This window comes from Branchiostoma floridae, unplaced genomic scaffold (assembly GCF_000003815.2).
Source record: "Branchiostoma floridae strain S238N-H82 unplaced genomic scaffold, Bfl_VNyyK Sc7u5tJ_1477, whole genome shotgun sequence".
In the NCBI taxonomy this organism is placed as follows: domain Eukaryota; kingdom Metazoa; phylum Chordata; class Leptocardii; order Amphioxiformes; family Branchiostomatidae; genus Branchiostoma; species Branchiostoma floridae.
In genome coordinates, this window is record NW_023365726.1 from 64,689 (window position 1) to 86,516 (window position 21,828).

Sequence of the window (21,828 nt, forward strand, 5' to 3'; positions counted from 1 at the left end):
GTCTAAAAACGGTAAGGCTTAAGGAAAGGGGCTTCCCCATTGTCAGATAAACCAGGGATGTTTTAAAACGTCCTTTCATAGGCCAATAGCGCATAGCCTTATCGCAAAATTGGCAACACACAAACGGAACTACATGTACACATATGATTGGAGCAACACATGTAGCACGGTGGAAAATATACGGTGATCAGTTTGTATAAAGTAAAGACGTGCGTAAGGTAATATATAATGGACTGGTAAACTACAATCTGGTATAACACGAGCACTGTTGCCATTGTAATTGGTCCCTTCCAATCGTGCGGTGTACTTTATACAGTGACATGTACCTGTACTGTACATAGCCCATACGTGAGAGTCTGAAACCACCAGTTTACCACAGTGTCAAGAAGGCCATAGGACTTACTCTTTATGACATAAGCTTGCACTTTTAACTGTGTGAAGTCAATACAATGTAGTTTATGAAGTTCATGCTTGCGTTTGTATGGACTGTTACATGTAAATATTCAAATGGTAAAACTTAGGACTGTATATGAGTCACCCCAGTCAGCATTTATTATATACACAAGGGCAAACATATCCAGCGCCTAGTAACAGAGGCTATAAATAGTAGTTCTGTTTGGACGTCTGGTATGCAGTGATTTGGGAAGGGCACGACGAGAAAAAGGGAACAGGTTAGAGGTTAAAGCTGGAGGGTGACTCATCACTCCCCGTGACAGTTTCTTATCAGGTGGAGCACAGATTGGAACTTTTCTTGTTCAAGAGACGGCGAGAATTCCTGAATTTGTCGGCAACGTTGGATACAGAGATTTCTATGTAAGCGAGAGTTCCACGTATCCGGTTTGTGTAGTGAGAAACTTCTCAGTTACAACAGCAGGTGCGAGAAAGTGGCAGGTGTACTGTATGCGGAACAAGGTGGCAGGTGTTCACCAATGCTGGATTGTATGGGAAAATTTGACTCGTGGAAAATTTCCGTTTGATTGGAAGCAAGGTATGTTCCAAAGCAGCAAGGAATTCCAATGGATAATCGACCAGGACAGTGTGTCTTTGAAGAACATAATGTTTGCCCGGGCCTTCTTGGACTGAATGTGGGGCCCTCGCGAGGTGTTCATACAACGGCAATAAAGGTAATTTTTCTAGATATTTTACAGGCTCGTGTACTTGAATTGTGTGGAGTTTTACTGATAAATTGTTTCAAAGTCACTGTAATGAAAAGGTTTAAAACTTAAGGTGGACTCTTTCATTGAATTGTGCAAATGGTGGCGGTATGAATTGGCTACAAATGCAAAGGAGGCAGCCACTAGCTCACCCCCTAGTGCTAGTGTTCTGACAGAAATCAAAACTCGCTGTGAGTAAGCTCAGGATACGTTTGGTCACGTATCATTTCCGCTGAAACTTTATCAGCGACTGTCATGCACGCGTCAAGCTGGTGAGACCTGAAAGATTGGTGGGTTGTTTGTGCATGCAGTAAGCCAAATTGGTGTCAAGGGGTCATTCCCATATTAGGGCGAGAGGTTTCAAAACAAAAGAAGTATCGCAGACTGCACATGTGCAAAGATCGCAACCGTACCATCAGTCTGCAGACTGCATGCACCGGGCGTGGATCACCATTGTCACTGTCGTGTGATCACACAGGGACAACTGAAAGCTCAGGTAGGTGCTGTTTGACGGACTAATCTTTAAAGGGTGCACGTAAGAGAACACCCATTGAATTTTTGTTGGCATACATGTAATGTATGAGTGTAACTGGGCTGGTACATCAGTACTAGGAAACAAAAATTTGTAGGAAATCATAATTGCGACTACACAATGTTTCAAAGTATGTTTGCCTTCAAACTAGACGGACTATGATCTACAATAATCCACGTGTCCATATGCATATGAGTCGCATATGTCACAACACCCAGTCATTTTCTTCTAGCTTGTGCAGTACAACCCCCTTCCCCAGCACAGAGAACCTCCATTTTAATCGCAAACCAGCGCTCCACAAAAAGACAAACGTTCTCGCGAATTCCGCGAAACAGGCTATGTGGTTCTACATACTAGAATAGTTCCAAAACATATCTACAGCATTTTACAGCATGCCATACCATCTAAGTGTATCATAATATTCTGGGGTATGTAGGTTTATGGACGATCAAAGGTGTTGTGGCTATTATCCAGTCGCCATATTGTATTTTCTTTGTTTTATCTTTGACGTGTCTTCCAAGCCAAAACACGTCTACCAAAGTACAAATGTACATTTTTGACCAGTCGCTTCTAAGATTAAGACCTGACAAAATATGGTATGTCTACATTTCCAGAATTCGCAAAGACATTTAGGTATACGAAATAATGTCCTCATTATGTGAACGTCAAGTCAACAGAGTTTTGTCTACAAATTACAGAAAGACAATATGTGTTGGACACGGGGAATCTCTATGAAGTTGTAATGAACATTCCTATTCAACCTACACTGATTTGATATCCATAATTCTGCAATAGAGAAAATCTGTGCCATTCACTGACTGCGCACGTGGGCATTTTGTCATTTGCTGCCATGCATATATATATCAGTGTTTAAACTTAATCCGAATTCATTGTGAACATAACTGAATATCCGGACTAGACAAATGTTCAAAACATTATCCAAACACATATTGTCAGTGCAGACATCCTCTAGCAGTGTCTTGGGTATGTTATTTTGTTCCTTGCGGCCAAGTTCCACTTTGGATCACTTCAAAGATCTTCAAAGGGATTGTGGTGACAACACAATTATGGTGGCATGTTCTTGCGGATAACTACTACCTGTTGCGGCCATCTTAGATTATGTGATTCGATGTATGTGTTATACTAGTAGAGCATATGAATTGAATACTCTGTAGATTTACTTGTGAATTGTTTTACAAAGAAACTATATACTATTTTGGAGTTTGGTTAGATGTAGCACTCTGTAGACACAACTTAATTAGACACTATTTAGTAAAGAGACCTATTGTTCAGTCTCCTTGTGGCACGGCCTACCGTAGTTAGTGTAGGCTGTCTACGGGGCCAGTGCAGCTCTCAGCCGCCGGGGAATCGTCCACACCCGGGAGGATTTTGCCCAGTGGGATAATGAATGAATGAATGAATGACCTTTATTGTACACTTGTGCCCAAACAAGCTAAGTACAGGTCGTAGCGTTAGTGATAAGGTACAATTATCCGGCTCACAAACGACAATTAACTCCCACTGGGCAACGTCCCACCCCGTGAAAACCCTACCGGGTGTGAACGATTACCACGGCGGCTGAGAGCTGCACTGGCCCCGTAGACAGCCAACACTAACTACGGTAGGCCGTGCCACAACGAGACATGGATTCCATATTATATCGTGGTAGTTTTGGGAACCACACAACCTTGTGACATGTCATCACTAAATATACTATTTGGTTTATATTACAAATATCACAGACTTCCGGTGAAACGAGTAAAGCCAAGGGGGTTATATTCAACGGCAAGGAGGTTGTAACGGAACCAATACACAAGTAAACAGTGCAGTCAAGTGGCTTGTTCTACACCACTGCCTTCTGTCTGCCAAACATGTTTTTCCTAACCAAGTACAACGTTACACACACTGTTACGAACTCAATAAAACGCGGATAACGATTTTCCCTCTTGCGTCTATCATTGCATGCAGACAAATATCCTTCGAATTCCCAATATGTCTGTTACTATGTCTGTAATGCTCTCAGAATCATGGTCTTCTCGGGATGTAATGTAGTAGTCAAATTCGTGGAATAACAGAGTTCACTGAGCGGTTACATTGTTTTTACTCATGCTGTTAAGCATGTGGTGACAGGTTCTGGTTGCTCTATTTGCCACGTTTGTAATTCCAAACATTTTTATTTATCTATTTATTGGTTTGGCTGTTCAGGATACACAGCCAGGGCTGCCCAACTAGCCTATGGCTATTACAAACTAACTTTTACAGCTAACCCTGCTGACAGAAACAGAGACAATACATGTGGATTTGAACAGGATACTTATCAATAACCAAAAAAATTCCAAACATTAACAATATCGCACCAGCACATCTCGTTTTACAGACACCAACTAAAGTAAAAAGTGCATACAGAATCACAGATATAGCAAGGTATAGTATAGGTGATATACAGTGCATGATGACCCTGTGTTTTATGTCAGACTAAAGGTAGTGGATTTAGAAATCATGTATAACGTTATTTTTGTGTGTCTCGGCTGCCCAACAAATGACAACTATAGCACAATATCGGCATCCTACATCAATCCTATCCGCTACGATACATCTTGCCACTCGTACGCGTGTTTTGTTTTGTAATCCAGGTAACGTTAACAGAAACCATGCATGATAAGTTGTGAAAATCTAGGGTAGGATTCCCTGCAAAGATGAGTGAAAGACACCCCTCCCCACCCCACACACATAGGCACTTCGCCCCGTGTATGAGAAGACATGTACGTCTTGTCCTTCTTTGCACCTGCTTTGCAACATAGATGGTCTACCAGAATGAATGAATGAATGAATGAATTTATTGCTCAACAATAATCGCACAGGGTACAATGTATGGCAACCAATAACAACTAATAGCTATACAGACAATAGTACTAAGAGGCTACATACAAAACAACAAGAAAATATTATCGATAACAGTACAGTTATGTATGATTAATCTGGTCTCGCATTTGGAATACATTATAAAGAAACTGGCCTACGTAGACGGATATGTGAGTTGAACATGAGAGCAATACATGGAAAATATCGCTTTCTTCACCAGCGAGAGAGATGTGTGTTTTGGCTCTAATATTCGTAAACAATGTTTCTCTCTCTTTACTGTAGGTAGGACATTTCATAACAAAGTGGAATTCATCTTCTATATTTTCATGACATGTAGGACACAGTCTCTGAGTGGCTGGTGTGTTACGGTGACGACCTTTTTCAATTTCTAAACAATGTACACTTATTCTCAGATGACGTTACGCCCGTTACTATGGTTAATAAGATAAGGGTATTATGTAGTTTCAAGGGGGTCAATACGGTGCTGGTCAGCATATCGGACATTTTAAAATACATAACGGCTGATGCTGTGTGCGATCTAAGGAGTCCTGGAGAGTTGTAAAATTTACCACGGTTGAAATCAATAATTTTGTTGACATTAGACTCAGAGCTATATAGCCAATTGGTACTTCACTGGACAGGTGTGTGTTCAACACGGTAATTGTATGTCGAACAAGATGGCACTTCGAATTCGTGCAATCAGGAGCACGTGCTTCGTGGAATATACATATTTTATTTGTATATCTTACTTACTTCTTACTTCACCTAGGTAATTTGCTTGGAAGTCTAAACAGTATTGACTTCAATTCTTAGTGTAAAGAGTTCTCGGTTTCGTGTCAGTCAAGTACGAACCAACACTATAGCTGTGAGGCCACCCCTTGGGAAATGCATAAATCCCGTATGTAGGCAGAGGGGCCTCCAGTGGTCGGCTGTTTACAGGATAGCAATAAAGAAAAATTACACATTTGACTCGGGTCGTTTGATTTTTGAAAAAAAAAATTACTAGTACGTGTTCACCTGTTAATCTTTGCCATGTCGGGATATATTGACAAATGGTGTATTTGTACTTTGTTTATATCTGTGAAAGAGGTGTCGAGATTTATATTAACCACCATGATGTTTTGCGTGGCATATATATTGGGGCCTTGTGACTTGTGAGGGGCTTATAGGCTATGGTCGGTTTTCTGCCGACAAAACCACTAATAAAAGATCAACTTAGGTACTAGTATTACCTTGATTATCGCATATGCGTGGGAGTGCAAATACTCACAGTCTGCACTGACTGGGGAAATTTTCTGATCACGACGGCCACTTCCGGAATTCCGGACCCAAAGATTGAAAGAATCGTCTCACCACAGTCAAGTGTAATCTAATTAATGGCACTACAAAGGCAACAGGCACGGCTATTTCTTGTCACATTGTGTCCGCCTTGTCAGCGCTCGACATCGATGAGAACTTACGAAGAGGTGTGAACCGCTAAGTGGTGAGTTATCTGTTAAATAGGCAAAGCTTGGCTGACGGTGTATTGATAATAACATGCCGACTCACGCCTATATATATATATATAGGCCCACTTTACATTACGTTTTTCGCGTTGGGGGGACTGGCGTTAGCGGGACTGCGTTAACGGGAATCGCGACTGGCACAAGGGGACATTGCGGTAAACAAGGGGACGTTGCGGTAAACTAGCTAGCCGACTAGGAACTGTGCATGTACTATCGGTGCAAACAGCACCTCTTGTCTTTATATCCAAGACGGGGATGTACATTTTAGGTATATATGAGCAAAATCGTTCTAAATTACGCGCGTCTCTACGTGTTTAAAACACGTTTCACCGGTGACCTTTCCGGCGACCATTGTTCTTTGTGCTTTTTAGTATAGCCATTTATTTATTTATTTCCCTCAGCTTTTCTGTTGCTACTACGAGTATTACTTTCCGAGCAAAGGTTGGTAGGGAGGATTGTGACCCTCTTCTCATGCATGTGACACGCAGGTTTTCTGACACGGCCCCACCGTTTGTGGCAGAAAGAAAACGGTTCCAATGAGTATGAGAAGGTCACAGTTTCCCCCCAACAACTTCGAGCTCTTGCTGCTTACATAGAGTAACTTGATGTAAACTGAATTGTAAATATTTGTTTTGTATATTGACAGGGTCGGACTGAATTTTACTAGTGTGGCCTTTCCTTAATTTCTTAATCCAAACCTGGTTTTGTTCATCGCAGCAATTTATAAAAGTGCAATGCATTAATTTGTCTGTGCCCACCTCTTATGACTCTAACGTTGCTACATGTACATGCTACAGTCAAGCCTTGGTAAGGTACAGGGGTGGGTGGGGAAACCATATTGTTGGATCTAATACGTATAAATGCCAAACATCCAAGAATTACCATGCGGTATTTGGTTCTTTTGTAATTTAATGCAACCCAAAATGCTCCTTTGTTTGGCAGGGCCGCGCGCGTGATTTTACAGTCTTTCGCGTGACTAACTGTACTTAAGATATAATTTGGCCAACCATAATTATGTTTCAGTGGCCGTCTGTTGTTATGGCAGGAATGGAACTCTTAACCCTTTAATAAGATTGCATTAAGGTGACTCATGGTCATACACAACGTTGAAACATGTGGAGGAAGCTCTCTTCCAAAAGACATTTTGAGGTACGTACATGTACGTACGAGGTATGGAACTTGCACATGGGCGGGTAAATTATATCCACATGTTTGCATCAATTATTAAAGCCTGCATATTGAACGATTTGTAATGAAATACCACATGCATCTTTAATCTACAAATGGCGGAGACAAGGCTTCCCGGTTGCATCATCTTTTCACGATGACTGTCAGATGCAGAAGTACAACCTGGTTTATATAGTGCCACTTAGAATCCTTGCAAATCGTCTTTTTCCTTGAAAATCTTGGCTCAACCCTGGATATTTTTTGGATAAGAAGGAGCAGGTAGGGTCTAAGCTTTCCCATTTTGTTAAAAATTCAGTTTATAGCAGTTTACGTGGCGGAAGTATTTTACTTGTTGGGTCATATGGGCGGTATCAGGAGAAAAATGGTTTCAAATGTGAGGTTTATTTCATAGCTATAGAGCGAGAATTCCTCGGGCGAGCTTGAGCAGAACAACCCTCTTTTCTCTTTAAGTGTTTACAAAGATGACCCTTGTGACTGGTCGAGAAAGTTTTTTGAAATTGGGGTTAGTACGTATACTTTTCTGAAGCCTTGTTTCAGTGTGTTTTAACATGCTTTCCTATGGAGTGGTCCAGCTGTGGTACCAGCCTTTCACAGAATGATGGACATCGGCACCTCCTGACGAAATGTTGACAGTTTATTTGTTTATTTGTTTATTTGTGCCCCACAATGGCGTTGCTTTGGGCCACTTATTGTTTTTAAGTTATATGGCTTCCGATAGTATCACAGCGATCTCAGCAATGTTCTTCGGATCGTTCAGGTAATCCTAGCATGGTCCGTGTTATGTTATACACTATCAAACTTTTAATAACCCTGGGATTAGACAAAGAAAGAGTATCCAAAATTGCAGTTTAATGGGGTTTAAGTCTCAATCCACCCAGATCTTTGCCACCAAGTTAGAGAAACAACTGGCACTGTAGTACTAAAGGTTGAAAATATCAAAAGTATGTCCTAATGTATCAATTAGATTTATTGGACAATGTCTCCGGCTCTCTAAAATATGAAAATGATGAACGTTATATGCGCAGTATGATATGGTATAAATATGCGCAGTATGACATGGTATACATATAGACATTTAAAACAATTGGTGGAATAGAACTTTTTATAGTTTCTGTATCGGTCTAACCCTGTAGACGGAACTGTACAAGGATTTTGCTATCAAGCAGTGATATATCATTAGTCCAAGTAGTCACAAGGGGATACAAGAAGAAAAAACAACAACGACTTAAGATTTAAATTCGTCCTATAACTTAACTGTTATGACTGATAACATGACGTACTAAACTTTTAACTACCAATAAACCAATCAAGTGCTTAAGTGCCTAAGCGCAATTCGGATTGCTTCTGATTGATGCTTTGGTAAGTCAGCCTTCGTATTATTTTAGCTGCCATCTGTCTAACAACATTAACATTAGGTCTTATCGTGTTTATATTATGAAATACCAATTATTCATAAATGAATAATGGTTATCCTATGAATGATGCTGTAGCCTTTTGTTTAATACTGGTGAAACGTTTTCAACTTCGATGCCTTTTATAACTTTATAGTGAAGTGATGTGAATTAACACTAGTACTACTAGACAGTACATGCCAAGTGGCTTGTTCTACAACACTTCCTTCCGCCTGTTACACATGTTTTGATAGCTGAGTACAATGTTACACACATTGCCCGTTATGTATGACGTTTGACTTAAATCTACCTGTGAGCAAACTATGTCAGTAATGCTCTCAGGTCACGGCCTGCTTATGGTGTAATGCAGTAGACAAATCCCTGGCTACCAGAGGTCCCTAAGTGGTTACATTGTTTCCGTTCATACAACAATATTGTACCCCTGCCCCTAACAAAGGACATAGCTATTATGATATCAAGATACTGTTATATCTTATTCTTAGTGCATGTCTATCCCGGTACAATGTTGGTTGTTTTGTCTTTCTTTGAAGCTGCTTTATAACATAGATATTCAACATACCAGATGACCGTTACCAGTTTACACAAAGGGCAGTATGTAGTTTCAAGAAGGGCCAAATCAAGAGAGGTACCAGCTTGAGAGCAGTGTTAATTACTCCTTCCCTGCACGATTTGAATCTGGCCCTCCCAACCTGCCCTGTGCCCTAGCACAGTCAGTCTGACACTGTTCTCTCTTTATTATATATTACTGCCACACGAGTATATTTTTTATACTATTGTGTTGCAATTTCAGACTCTAACAGTTCTAATTCCATATTCTTATATGTAGCATTGTAGATGGTAAAGGTTTTAGTATTATGACTTTTGTACTGATGCCCCTGGTAAAATGTTGTACAGTATACAGGGTTTTATTTTGATGGGATCCACAATGATATCAACGGCTTCTGTAGAGTCTTCAATGGTCTAATGAAAAATTATGGTCTGTTTCTAGATCAGAGAATGTCATTGGTTATTCTGAGAAAAAAATATAATTTTTACGGAGAAGTACAATGTACTGTATATTCTTGTTCCACGACACAGAAAGCCACATATGCATATGATATACATTGTACAGACAAATACATTCAGATGATGCAGATGCACTTCAAAGTATAACTGTTCAGAAAACAGAGTTGAAATTGCGTTGCTTATTATTTCCATTGTATATGTACTTAATATACATTGTAGGTTTGAAAATACCGACAGAAGTCTACTCTACTCTTACTGATACATATACCGTATACCAAATAAGGTTACAGTTCTTGAATGAAGCACAACAAATGTAGAATAAGGTACTTTGACTCCTCATTCATACATCAGATATATCTATCGTAGGCTAGCGGGAAATGTGGATGTAAAAAGATGCGCTCATAATACAATGATACACCAATGCTTGCCAATTTAGATAAGCATAGAAATAACATCATGATACCCTGGGGGCCATCCGGAATCGAGCAGCTAGGACAGTTTATTCGGTGGCCCGAGACAGTCAGGCCCGCCGAGCTCCTATTAGCGCCCCGGGGAGTTTAAGCCCGATGAGGTCCACCTGCCCAAAGGGTAGCGATAACTCCTTCGGGCTTAAACTCCCCCGAAGCGATAATGTGAGGTCGACGGGCTGGCTGCCTTGGCTCCCCGAACAAAACTCACTAGCTACCCGGTCCTGTCTGGCTCCCGGGGTACATCATGAAGGCAAGGAAGACTCGACATTATAACTGTAAACACAAAACTACAACATCATAAATATGAGCTATAATAGGTACCTACAAAAATATTGGGGTATAAGGGCTTGTATTTGCTAGCCTTATAATTGTCTTACCATAACTATGATGATGAATTATTTGGGGCGCTCTAAGAACAATGGTGTGGAAAATCTTAGGGCAAAATACATCTGATTCAGTTTTTTTTCTATAGACTTCTGTGATATATCAAAAAAGAGCAGAAAAGTGCAACTAAGTTTGGACCTATTTCCATGTTGACACTACAAAACATATGGTTCTAATGGTGGAGCAGAATTTGTGGTCCATGTATGGGCCCATTGTCAAATTTGAGTAGTGCTGGTGAACAAGGTGTAAGACACAGTTAGGCATGATTTCTCTGACACTTCTCTGCTTTGTTAGACTATGTCCACCAGGAACCCAGTAGTGTTTTCATCTAATCCATCCAGGTATTCTTGTCAATATATCTGGGATCGTACTAAGTCAGTTGGTCATTTGGGACTTTCCAGTACTCTTCGTACAAAGTTATCCAAAGAGCAGAATTTCCTTTGCCTAGTAGCTTTCCCTCCCCTGCAATTTCTGTGGCCTTGATGTCACGCAGGGTCACAAAAGCGACTGATGGGACTCTAGTGTTGAAACGGCTGGAGATTGTTAGCTGGGGCTCGGAGAGGAAAGTATCGTTTTCATTCTAAAGATCTCTAAAATGCACGAAATGCACAGCACTTGTCTTTTTGTTGTACGAGCTCTCAGACACTATGCTGTTCTAGTTGAAGAAATATTCAATGAAGAAACAGATTTCTGTTATTTGTTTATTTGAGCCAATGTTTACATGCACTGTGGTACTGGTGTTTCTGGCAAGCTGTGAGAATGGCCTCACCTCTCAGACAGAGTTAAATTCCCAATTTCCCAAAGGGTCAGCCAAGGGGTAGGGCTGGTAGGCCAAGCTGACATCTCTTGACAGGGTTTATTAGTGTGCCTCTCAATCAACTAGTTTGTCGTCTTGGGACGCGCGTCTGTTGTGGGTGTTAGAGAAACAACTGACACTCCAGTACTAAAGGTTGAAAACATCAAAAGAATGTCATAATGTGGTACTGAATGCAAGCAGTTAGTATATATTCATACGTCCAAGTGTTTATTTACAGAACAGCACAGAAATAAATCTACTGTTTGCACCTTTGACTGAGGTCCATTCATTCGCCTAAAACTGTTCGTGTATGCCTGTTAATCTTTCTAGTAGTGAGATGTTGACATTCTGTAGTGAGTGGTGTTTCAACCTCGGTCCATATATTTGTAAGAGGCTTTGCAATTATCAGTTGCCATGTGAATATTGTCTTTGCGTGAAATAAATGGCAGGGCCTTGTGAGAGAGTTGGGATCTGTACTCTTCTGTGATGATTTCCAACTTGCGTGGTCAGAAGTGATAATGTGTTACACTGGGAAAGTATGAGCATCAATTGACTTTTGAGTTTTGTAGACACACTTGCAAATTGTTCACTAGTGACACTCTTAAGTAAGTAAACGTATCGTAAGTGGCGGTTTTGTAATTCTCAAACGACATCCTGACGTGTCATCACTACATTTACCCTTTTGCCTTTATACTGGTTCATACTGTCAAAGAGGTTAAAAACTTCTTAGTTCTTAGAACCAATACAAGTAGACGGTACATACCAAGTGGCATGTTCTACAACACTTCCTTCCGCCTATTACACATTTTTATAGCTGAGTACAACTTTACACACATGCTTGCTATGTATACAATAACACATGACATTTGGTCTCTTAGTAAACCTATCATTGCAGACATAAATATTTCCAATCCCCTTATGGTTGTTACTATGTCAGTAAGTCACGGCCTGCTTATGGAGTAATGTAGTAGTCAAATTCATGACCACCAGAGGTCGCTAAACGTTTACATTGTTTTCGTTCATACAACAATATTGTGCCCCTGCCCCCCAAAAGGACATAGCTATTATGATGACAGAATATTGGTATATCTTATTCTTAGTGCATGTCTATCCAGTTACAATATTGACGAGAAGTCATGGTTGTTTTGTCTTTGTTTGAACCTGCTCTACAACACAGATATTCAATTTACCAGATGACCGTAACACCAGTTTATACAAATGTCAGTTTGTAGTTTCAACGAAGGCCAAATCAGGGGGGGGGGGGCATACCAGCTTGCGTGAGTCATTCGGTAACGTTATATCCCTGACATTCTACTGTGCATATCGCGGGCGTAACTTTGAGAGAAAGAGAGAGAGGCTTTGGGAGGCTTTATTAGTCCATTAGCTGTGAATGTGATACAAAATTCTAAAAAAAATTGTACATTGCTAATCTTCCTGGACAAGGCTGTCAAATCTACCCGGCAACGTTCACAGCTACAAGTTGTTATATGGCCACATGGCACATCGGGGGCCTGGTCACAGGTGTGTTGTATGGGCGGCTGGTACGTCGTGCAGTATGGTGGTGTTGTGTTAACATGCATATGCTTGGTGGAATATGAGGTATTTTATGTGCACATCTTGCTTATTTCCCAAAGGCATGTTTACTGGAATTTTAACCTTAACCATTTCTGAGTATAGTGACTTTCCAGGTTCGCACAACGTGAAGTTGTACATGTGAGTTAAGTAGTAGCAACAAAACTAGTCGTGAGGCCCCCAGGGGATGTAAGCAAAGTGGCCCCTCGTCACTGTACAGTAATAAAACTTATTTACACCTTTGATTCGGGTCGATTCATTCTTGAAAGAAATGTTAGACTGTATAGCTGTTCGTGTTGAGATATGTTGACGAGTAGTGTTTTACTTAACGTTATAAGTGAAAGAGGTGTCAGAATTATTTGTCGCCATATTAGCTTGAAGCAAATGTTGGGGCCTTGTGAGGGAGTTGGGATTGGTATTCTTATTTAGCAGCCGCAGCGTTGTTATGGTTAGTATGGTAAGGTCTTTCCACGAACAGAATAAATTTAGCTTATTTATCACTTTGAATACGTAGGAGAGAAAGTTGGAACGTGGGGATTTTTTTTCTGATCATCACGTTCCCCTTCCGCTCCCGGCGGATCGTACTCGCCGCGCCAGTCTATCATGTGACTTCTAGTAGGGCAAAAACTGAACAAGCTCGCCAGTCCAACAGTACAAGTGCTCGCATAGGTGTGGAGTTAAGAAGACTCGTGAAACGCATTAAGTGGTGAGTATTTAGTTGAATAGTCGAGAATTAGCTGACTGTATCGTGATAATAATGCTTGTAGACTCACAAGATGAGACCGGCGACTGGTGAGGTGAGGTGAGACTCACACAAATGTTAGGTGTCGACTCTTTCCTTTTATACTAGCACAATGGGGCTTACATATAGGTAGACTGGCGCGGCACGGTATACACAGCACATTTTCTCATCCAAGAGGTGAATGTAGGTATAATTATACTGCAAGAAAATTCGGTATCACTTATACGTTTTTTGCATTTCACCCTTAAAGCAGCCGTTGGTTTTGATACCCCATTTCTTGTCTGAGTGGCAAGCGAAAGCTGATATAATACTTTGCGAGGAGTCCTGTGGTCTGAGCATCGTTCAATCCAGATCATAGGTACAACAATGGCGTTATATACCCCCGACATAATTGCTTGAATGGCAGACAATGAAGAACAACTCACCTTACTTGATTGCACTAAAACATGAACCATGTCGGCGATAGAGAGTACAGGGCAAGTATTATATCTCAGAGCTGATTGTCCAAATTACAAATCACTGCAAATCTGTTGTTTTAATCCCGATTAACGCTCATGCCCAAGAAAGGAACACACATGTGTCCCAGCCATAGCTAAACTGTGCCCCTAATGCTAAGTAAATAAAAACAACAGGCATGCCCATACCTGAACTAATGTTAAAGAACTTTGAATTTATCAGTGTAAACTGACCACTTCCTTCCAAGCATTGATGACTTCAAAAAGAATGCACTATTACAGTAGCTTCAATTGATGTAATGTCAGTCTAATAACATTGCTGATATATCTAATGTTTACAATGTGTTACAATGTGTTACAAATACATGTACATGTACTGTTAAACATGTACGTATACCTAGCATCTTGCACGTGGTAAACTTTATTTCAACTGAGAAAATAACTGTTGATATATTCTGTAACAATGTGCGGACGTATGTGGAAAACGATCATGTGGATTTCAATCTGTCACACTTACTGACCTTTTTGAACACCGCCTTTTTGAAATTGCAAAAATCCTGTCCATAATGGTGGAGTCAATGTTTACTTTGGAGTCAATGATTTCCTTAGTATGAAATAGGCTGAGTTATCGATATTTGCTTTGTGTATTAGCAGATCCAGGCTGAATTTTACAAGTCCGGCTTTTCCTATGTTCTCTAAAATACAGACCAGGCATTGTTGTTCATCAGAACCGTACTTTTTATAATAATAAACATGTTCAATTGCAAGTTCTTGCCCGAGGGCTAATTGCAGGTACAAACAACATGTATGATAAGCAAAATACAGGTGCTAGGAACTACATTCTATGACAGTCACTATGCTGTGCTGTGCTACTCAAGTGTACATTATACTGGTTTTGTTGGGTCTGTGCCTTGTCGGTCTAAAGTTGTTTTTACGGCTAATACCTTCAAAAAGCCAGCTTTTGCTAGAGGAAAAGGGAGGGGGGCATTAAGGCATTAAGTGATCATGTTCCCTGCAGTGAACACCACATATTGTTGACTCTACCAAACCATCAAATGTGGCAAGTGCTAAATGCATGCTATGTGGTTTGCTATGGGGATTTGATTTAATTGTATTCTATTTGATTCTATTACTGCATCACTCATTTGTCTGACAGCATGCCGCGTGATTTTATGCTCTTTAGATTGTCCAAGTAATCTCAGCATGGCCCGTGTTGTGTGATACGTTATCAATCCTTTGATAAGCCTGCGGTTAGAGTATCCAAATTTTACAGTTTATAAGGGTTTAAGTCTCAATTCACCCAGATCATGGTCTTTGCTTCATAGAAACTACTAATGCAAAAGTGTCAACGGTTGAAACATCGACGATTTCTCCCTGTCTTCCTAAAGTATGAACATATGATGAAAAAACAACTTACATAGTAAGCAGTATGTCACGGTATACATAGACACTTTTGAGAAATTTTGTGGAACAGAAGAATAACTAGTTATATTTTCTGTGGCAGTCTCACATTTTACAGGGAACTCAAATGATATATTATGCATTTACTAGTAAACAGTGGCACGATATCATCAGTCGAAGTAGGGACAAAGGAAAACAAGATAAAAGGCAAATAAAGAAGGAATCTGCCCTATGGCTGAGCCGTCAGGACTGATAACATAGTGCAGTACACTTTTAAATGTCAAGGGAACAATTTAGTACTTAAAAGCCTTTTAATGAAGACCACAATTCGGATTGCTTCTGATTGATGTTCTTAGTAAGTGGGACTTGATATGATAAATGCAATCTTTATCAGCTGCCGTATGTTTAACAACATTCGCGTTAGACCTTATCATGTTTAATTTGTATCATGAAATGTTCATAATTCACGAATGAATAATGGTTCTCCCTATACGTAGTCTGTATGTTTTTTTTCTAGTTGGAAGGTCTTTTATTCTGAAGTGATGTGATTTTTTGTGTATTACACATTGCACATTGTGTGATTATCGTACGAACCAGTAGTGGTTTGAGGAACAGGAGGAATAAGAACCCAGGAAGCCACCCTGTTTTATCTCAAGTTTCCTCCCTTCTTTTCTCGACAAGCGCAAGCCTTTTTCTGTTGACCTGTTGTGATCCATTATAGTGCTTTGTCAGGCGAGCAGACAGGGGTTCCGGCATGCATCAGTAGTTTTGACGCCTACTCAATTGAGAAATAATAGCCTGTGAGAGACCTCCAGTCAAGTTCAAAAGTACAAGGATATTTGAATATAAACCCTGACATGTAAAGGAGTATGTGAATGCTTCCTTCGGCTTCGCCAGCAGACAACGGACAATATAACTCACCTCACTTAATTGCATTAAAACATGACAAGACAATCAGTGACAACAAAGTAATTGGTGTAGAAACTGTGCAACTGATATACATAATGTGCAACTGATAACTGACTGGTTTAAGTTAAGTCAAAGTGTTTACATTATGTACAGGACCGTATAACGGAAGCATAGGTATGAGTCATGTAAAGGTGTATTTGTAAAGTGTTGTTCACAGAAACTGTATGATGAAAGTTCAAGACTGATGTGAGTCAAGCCGAAGTATCGTTATACAAGTTTGCGTTCAGAGACTGTATTTCAGAAGCTTAAGACCGGTTAAGAGGGACGTATATCAAGACGATGTGTACAGATAAGTTTATGTTGTGTGAGAAAGGCATGCAACGGAAGCACATAGTTCATGACTGGTTCATAGAGATGTAGATCATGACAAGTTGTTTTATCTTTTACCATGTATACACAGTCATATATGCAGGGCAGTAGACGGAGAGAGAACTCTGTTTGTACCTTATAACTATGTTGTAAGCTGTCTTCTAGGAAACATATTTTAATATTTGTAAATAGCTGACCATTTTTATGCTCTCCCCAAGACGGAGGAATAAAGTATGAAGAAGAAGAAGAATGAATAAGACCTTTATTGTACGTTTCTGCTCTTACAGTACTTCTGCTAAGTACAGGTCATAATGATAAAGTTTTGAGTAGTTCTGAATGATCTGGGTACAAGTACCAGATCTAGTGAATTAAAAAAAGAGTTATCTTACTACACGCAACTACAAAATGTAATGAATGCTAGTATGTACATGTTCTATACTAGTTTAGTGTAATGACTTATAAAGCACGTACGTGGGTGGTAGACAAAGATAGCGCCCAACTCGACGCCAAATAATCGGACCTGTGACCCGATTCGTAACCAAAACATGTGCCGGAGGTAGACAAAGGACTTGGAGTTTATTTCGTATCCGTACAAACTGTACGTTTCCTTCCATGCAATGAAGACTTTGAGAAGACTGTGAGATAATAGCTGGAATAAATGCTATTATCATTGGTGCTTGTTCCATGTGCCCTTTTTTTCTTACATCTAAGCGTAGTGTTACATTTGTGTGTTGTAGCCATGTAGCTATATAGCTAGTATATAGCACATGGTAAAATTTATCTTAATCATGAGTGGAGATGCTTTCGGGAATGAGAGTATTTTTTTCTGATCACAACATTCCGCTTCAAGTCCTGGCGAATCGTGCGTAGCATTTGTATGTATGTGTGCAGATTTTGGACCCTGTCTTGAGTTATGGACATGCTATGGTCGTGATTTTTGAGTGATAGGTAACTCTTGTGACTGCGAATTGGAACTACAGGGGCCAATTTAGTGCAAACTTGATATCAGCTGCCATCATTCATAGATAACGGGTCTGTAGTTGTTGCTTTTAAATTCTAGATCTAGTTAAACCTCTTCAACTTCGATGCCTTTTGTGCGGACGAGGTGTGATTTGTTGTATGTTTCACCTTGTAATTCACATTGTGAAAATATCTTGTAATAAATTACGTACCAGTAATGGTTTTTGGAACAGCCTAATCATAAAGAGAAAGAAGAAATCAGAAAGCCACCGTGTTTTTGTTGAAGTTGTCCTTCCTTCGTTTCTCACAAATTCGAGTCATTTTTTCGGTTGACCTTAATGTGACCTTCGATAGTACTTTGTCGGGCAGACGTAAGTGATATTAGCCTTCTTCGCTGCTTTCCACGATGGCGAGTGCTGGCGGTTATTGTTGGGGGGAGCACCCAAAAGATGACCGCCATGTAGCGCTCGTGGAAGGCTGCGATTTAGAAATTATAGCCTGAACGTGGCTTTCAACACAGGTACTGCCTGGGTACAGTAGGGTGTTATATAGCCCAGACATGTACAGTATGCAGATTACTGCTTGTAACGTTTGAGCAATGGGTACCTTTCTTCATTGCACTAAACATGAAGCAGATCAACAAGAGTACCAGACAAGTATTGCCTTCCAGAGCTGATCGTCAATTTAAAAGTTAATACAACTGCGTTAAGTTATGAAAACGCGATGGACACAGCATGTGCCGACACGTGGGCCGCAGACAAAATGGCGTCACCGCATCAGGCTGGACGCTAAACACAATGTACATATTATTATCCAACTTGACCTGTGACCCATGCTTATCCATGCAAAAGAACAGGTGTTTCATGTGTAAGACAAAGACAAAGAACCATGGACTTACAATACAAATCGAATACCTCATTCTATGCAATATTTCTGAGACATATTTCTTGTTGGCTGAATATACAAGATATATCAGACTATTGCTATTTTTCCACGTGCCCTTTGTTACATAGAAATGTAATATGCTACAGTCTCCTTTGCAGACATCCGGTAGCGTTTATTGGGGGCGGGGGGGGGGTGGTCTGTTGTTCGCGATTTCAGCATGTTTTCTATGTCGTGGAAGGCAGGTTGTTACTACATTACTACTTCTCCCAGCCAACTTTCAGTATGGCATAGAAATAGTCTGTTGTTCGCGATTTCAGCATGTTTTCTATGTCGTGGAAGGCAGGTTGTTACTACATTACTACTTCTCCCAGCCAACTTTCAGTATGGCATAGAAATAGTCTGTTGTTCGCGATTGCAGCATGCTTTCTATGTCGTGGAAGGCAGGTTGGTACTGCATTACTACTTCTCCCAGCCAACTTTCTGGATGGAAGAAAAATAGCCTGTTGTTCGCGATTTCAGCGTGTTTTCTATGCCGTGGAAGGCAGTGGTTACCACTATACTACTTCTCCCAGCCAACTTTCAGTATGGGATAGAGAGAAATACCCTGCGTCTCGATCCACCCCCACCACCCTCCACCCACACTCACACACAAAACGCTATCGCTCCGGATGTCCGCGAATGAGGCTAGCTAAGTATGATTCGCATCTTACACGTGCTTATACTTGGTCGTGACTGACAACTTCAACAGGTTCTGGTATAGTTAACATATCAGCATCTTAATGTGCAATACTGAAAGTATCCAACACACGCATACAGCTAAGATGCCTGATGAAAAGCAATGGAATTTGCAGCTCACCTCTTTGTTTCCCTATCGGTGAAGTCCCCGGGTAGATCCAGACATACTGTGGAATACATGTGCTAGTTTCACCTTGCTAGCGTTTGGACTCGGTCACGTGACAAGGGGGGATTTGCATATATCCCATGATGCACTTTACTTTCGATCGCGTTCGATTTTCCGCGCGAACGCCGGCAAACCCGGAACTGCAAAGCCCAAGATGTAGGGCATGGGCATCTTCAAGATGTTGGCCATGTTGGACAGCAGCCAAGAGAATTAGGTGGGTAATTTTCGTCATTTTTTAGAGTTCGGGAATTGTAGTTTTCCATGAAAAGTGTTGATGTGTGTGATACCCGAGGAACATGTTTAATTTTGAGGTAAATGCCGATAGACTTCTCATGCGTAAATCCCGTTGTCGCATGTTGGAGATTTGCATATAGTGCTATCAAATCTTCCGCATTGGTTAATCAAATAGTGGTGCTTTTTAAAAAAAAGTGTAGTTTACGTATGGTAGATTGATTGTGTGTCTAAAAAAACGAAAAGCACCAAAAAGCACTCATAGGAAGATCACGAAAACAGCCGCGCAGGATCGCATGGTTGGTCGTGTTTACATACGCCTGACAGTCGCGCGGAGGCCCTTTAAACTCATTAACATATGCAAATAAGCCGGTAAAGAAAAGATGGCGGACACGTAAACAAACACGAACGCGCCGTAGTTTTACCTTCCTAAAGCAATTTAGAAAGTTTGGAAAGATTGTTACAGTATGGGGACTTAGCAGACATTCAGGGAAAACCTATTCAAACGGAAAATGTTGTTGGTTGGACTGGAAACTCGCTTAAAATGCGGAGGTGAGTGGGTATCGTATATGTCGCAAAGGCGGAAGTTACCAAGATGGATTTTCGTACTTCGGGTCGATGAATTCACTTGAAACTCATGAGAGCCCAACCTGAACGTATTACTGTACTTGCAAAAGAACTAGATTTATGTAGCACAGACTTTTCAAGGGTGGGCGTTTGTGGGCTTAATATTCGCTAAACAGACGGTCGCTCGGGATCACATAGCCGTAGAACTTGTTTACCTATCTTGTCATTATTGACTGGTTAGGCTTGCTTGTGAGTTATACGAAGGAGTCTGATCTACATTTTCACCTTCACTGTCATATACGTACTGTCGTTGATATTTGGACCAATAAATCTTGTCAAAAAGTAGTTGTAGTCTTTCAGTTTCATAATTTGAGAGTCTGTCAGAATTTGTAAGTTATCAAGTGGTGCAGTGGTGTGTAAGATTTGTAATTTATGGATTATTGTTGATTCCCCAGGTTAGCAGTGATGTTTATGAATATCATAGTTTATTTTCGAGAGTTTTTAATCCTTGCCAATGAAACAGAAAAAAATTGCATACCAGACCAGTTTATATCTTATGGGACATCCATAGATAGAAAATTATCCTAAATTGTAATGTTAAAGGTACATTTTGCTTTAATTTTGGTTCTTTATTGACATGTTCAATAACTGTGTCTCATTCTCCCAAAGTGAGCAAAGTGTCATCAATAACTTCATTGAAATACCTCAAGGAAATATATTCTATAAAAGGGTAAAAATCATCTTAGACTGTCCAATATTGTTTCCCTCAGTCATGATGTCAACTCCATCAACGCCCCAAAAGAGGCCACATGTTGGCGGGAGTGGTCACACCCCGTCTGGGAAGAGGAGGCAGCACAAACATGGAAAGAAAGATGGAGGAGCTCGCCGACCTCTCTCTTTCCTAAGTCCTAAGGTGATTAATTGCCATAAGACAGAAAATGTTTCCTCGATCAAGATCATCATTGGCTGTTGTGGTATGGTCCAACAGGATGTAGCAAATTTACAAATTGTTAGGTTTCACTGATGACCTTACAGGCTAAGGACAGTTTTACTGTTGTCAATTATACCATTAATACAATTATTTCACTAATGTGATGTTATTTCATAGTGCACTGATGTGATGTAATTTCATAGTATGTTTATTACATCATGACTCCTTGCAGAAACTATTCAGAAGTCGAGTAAGATTGGTGAGCCAAGACTGATGATGACACTCAGTACCAGTTAAACTATAGCAAACTTTGCTATAGTTTCTCCTTGCTACAAATTACATGTATCCTGTATTTGCAACAGATAACACGATCTTTGGGGCACATGCTCACCCCAAAGATTCAACTGGCCAAGTCCCCTCGGCCTGTGAAACACCATCAGTGGACTGATAAGGAGGACAAGGCATTGATCCAGTTTTTGGATCTAAGCCACCTTGATCAGGATGAAAATGTCACTGACACAGCATCCTGGCCAATGAGGCACGCTAACAGTCCCTTTTGGACAGAGGCTGCAACATCAATCAAGACGGCAACCAGGA

General features: G+C 40.5%; 1 long non-coding RNA gene across 1 annotated transcript; it reads left to right on the forward strand.

Annotated features, from left to right (window-relative positions):
• The first annotated feature begins 19,558 nt into the window (after positions 1 to 19,558).
• Positions 19,559 to 21,822, forward strand: LOC118407804. The gene is made up of 3 exons (XR_004830199.1): positions 19,559 to 20,285; positions 21,071 to 21,213; positions 21,594 to 21,822. It is a non-coding gene; the product is annotated as an uncharacterized LOC118407804 (long non-coding RNA).
• The last annotated feature ends 6 nt before the right edge of the window (positions 21,823 to 21,828 follow it).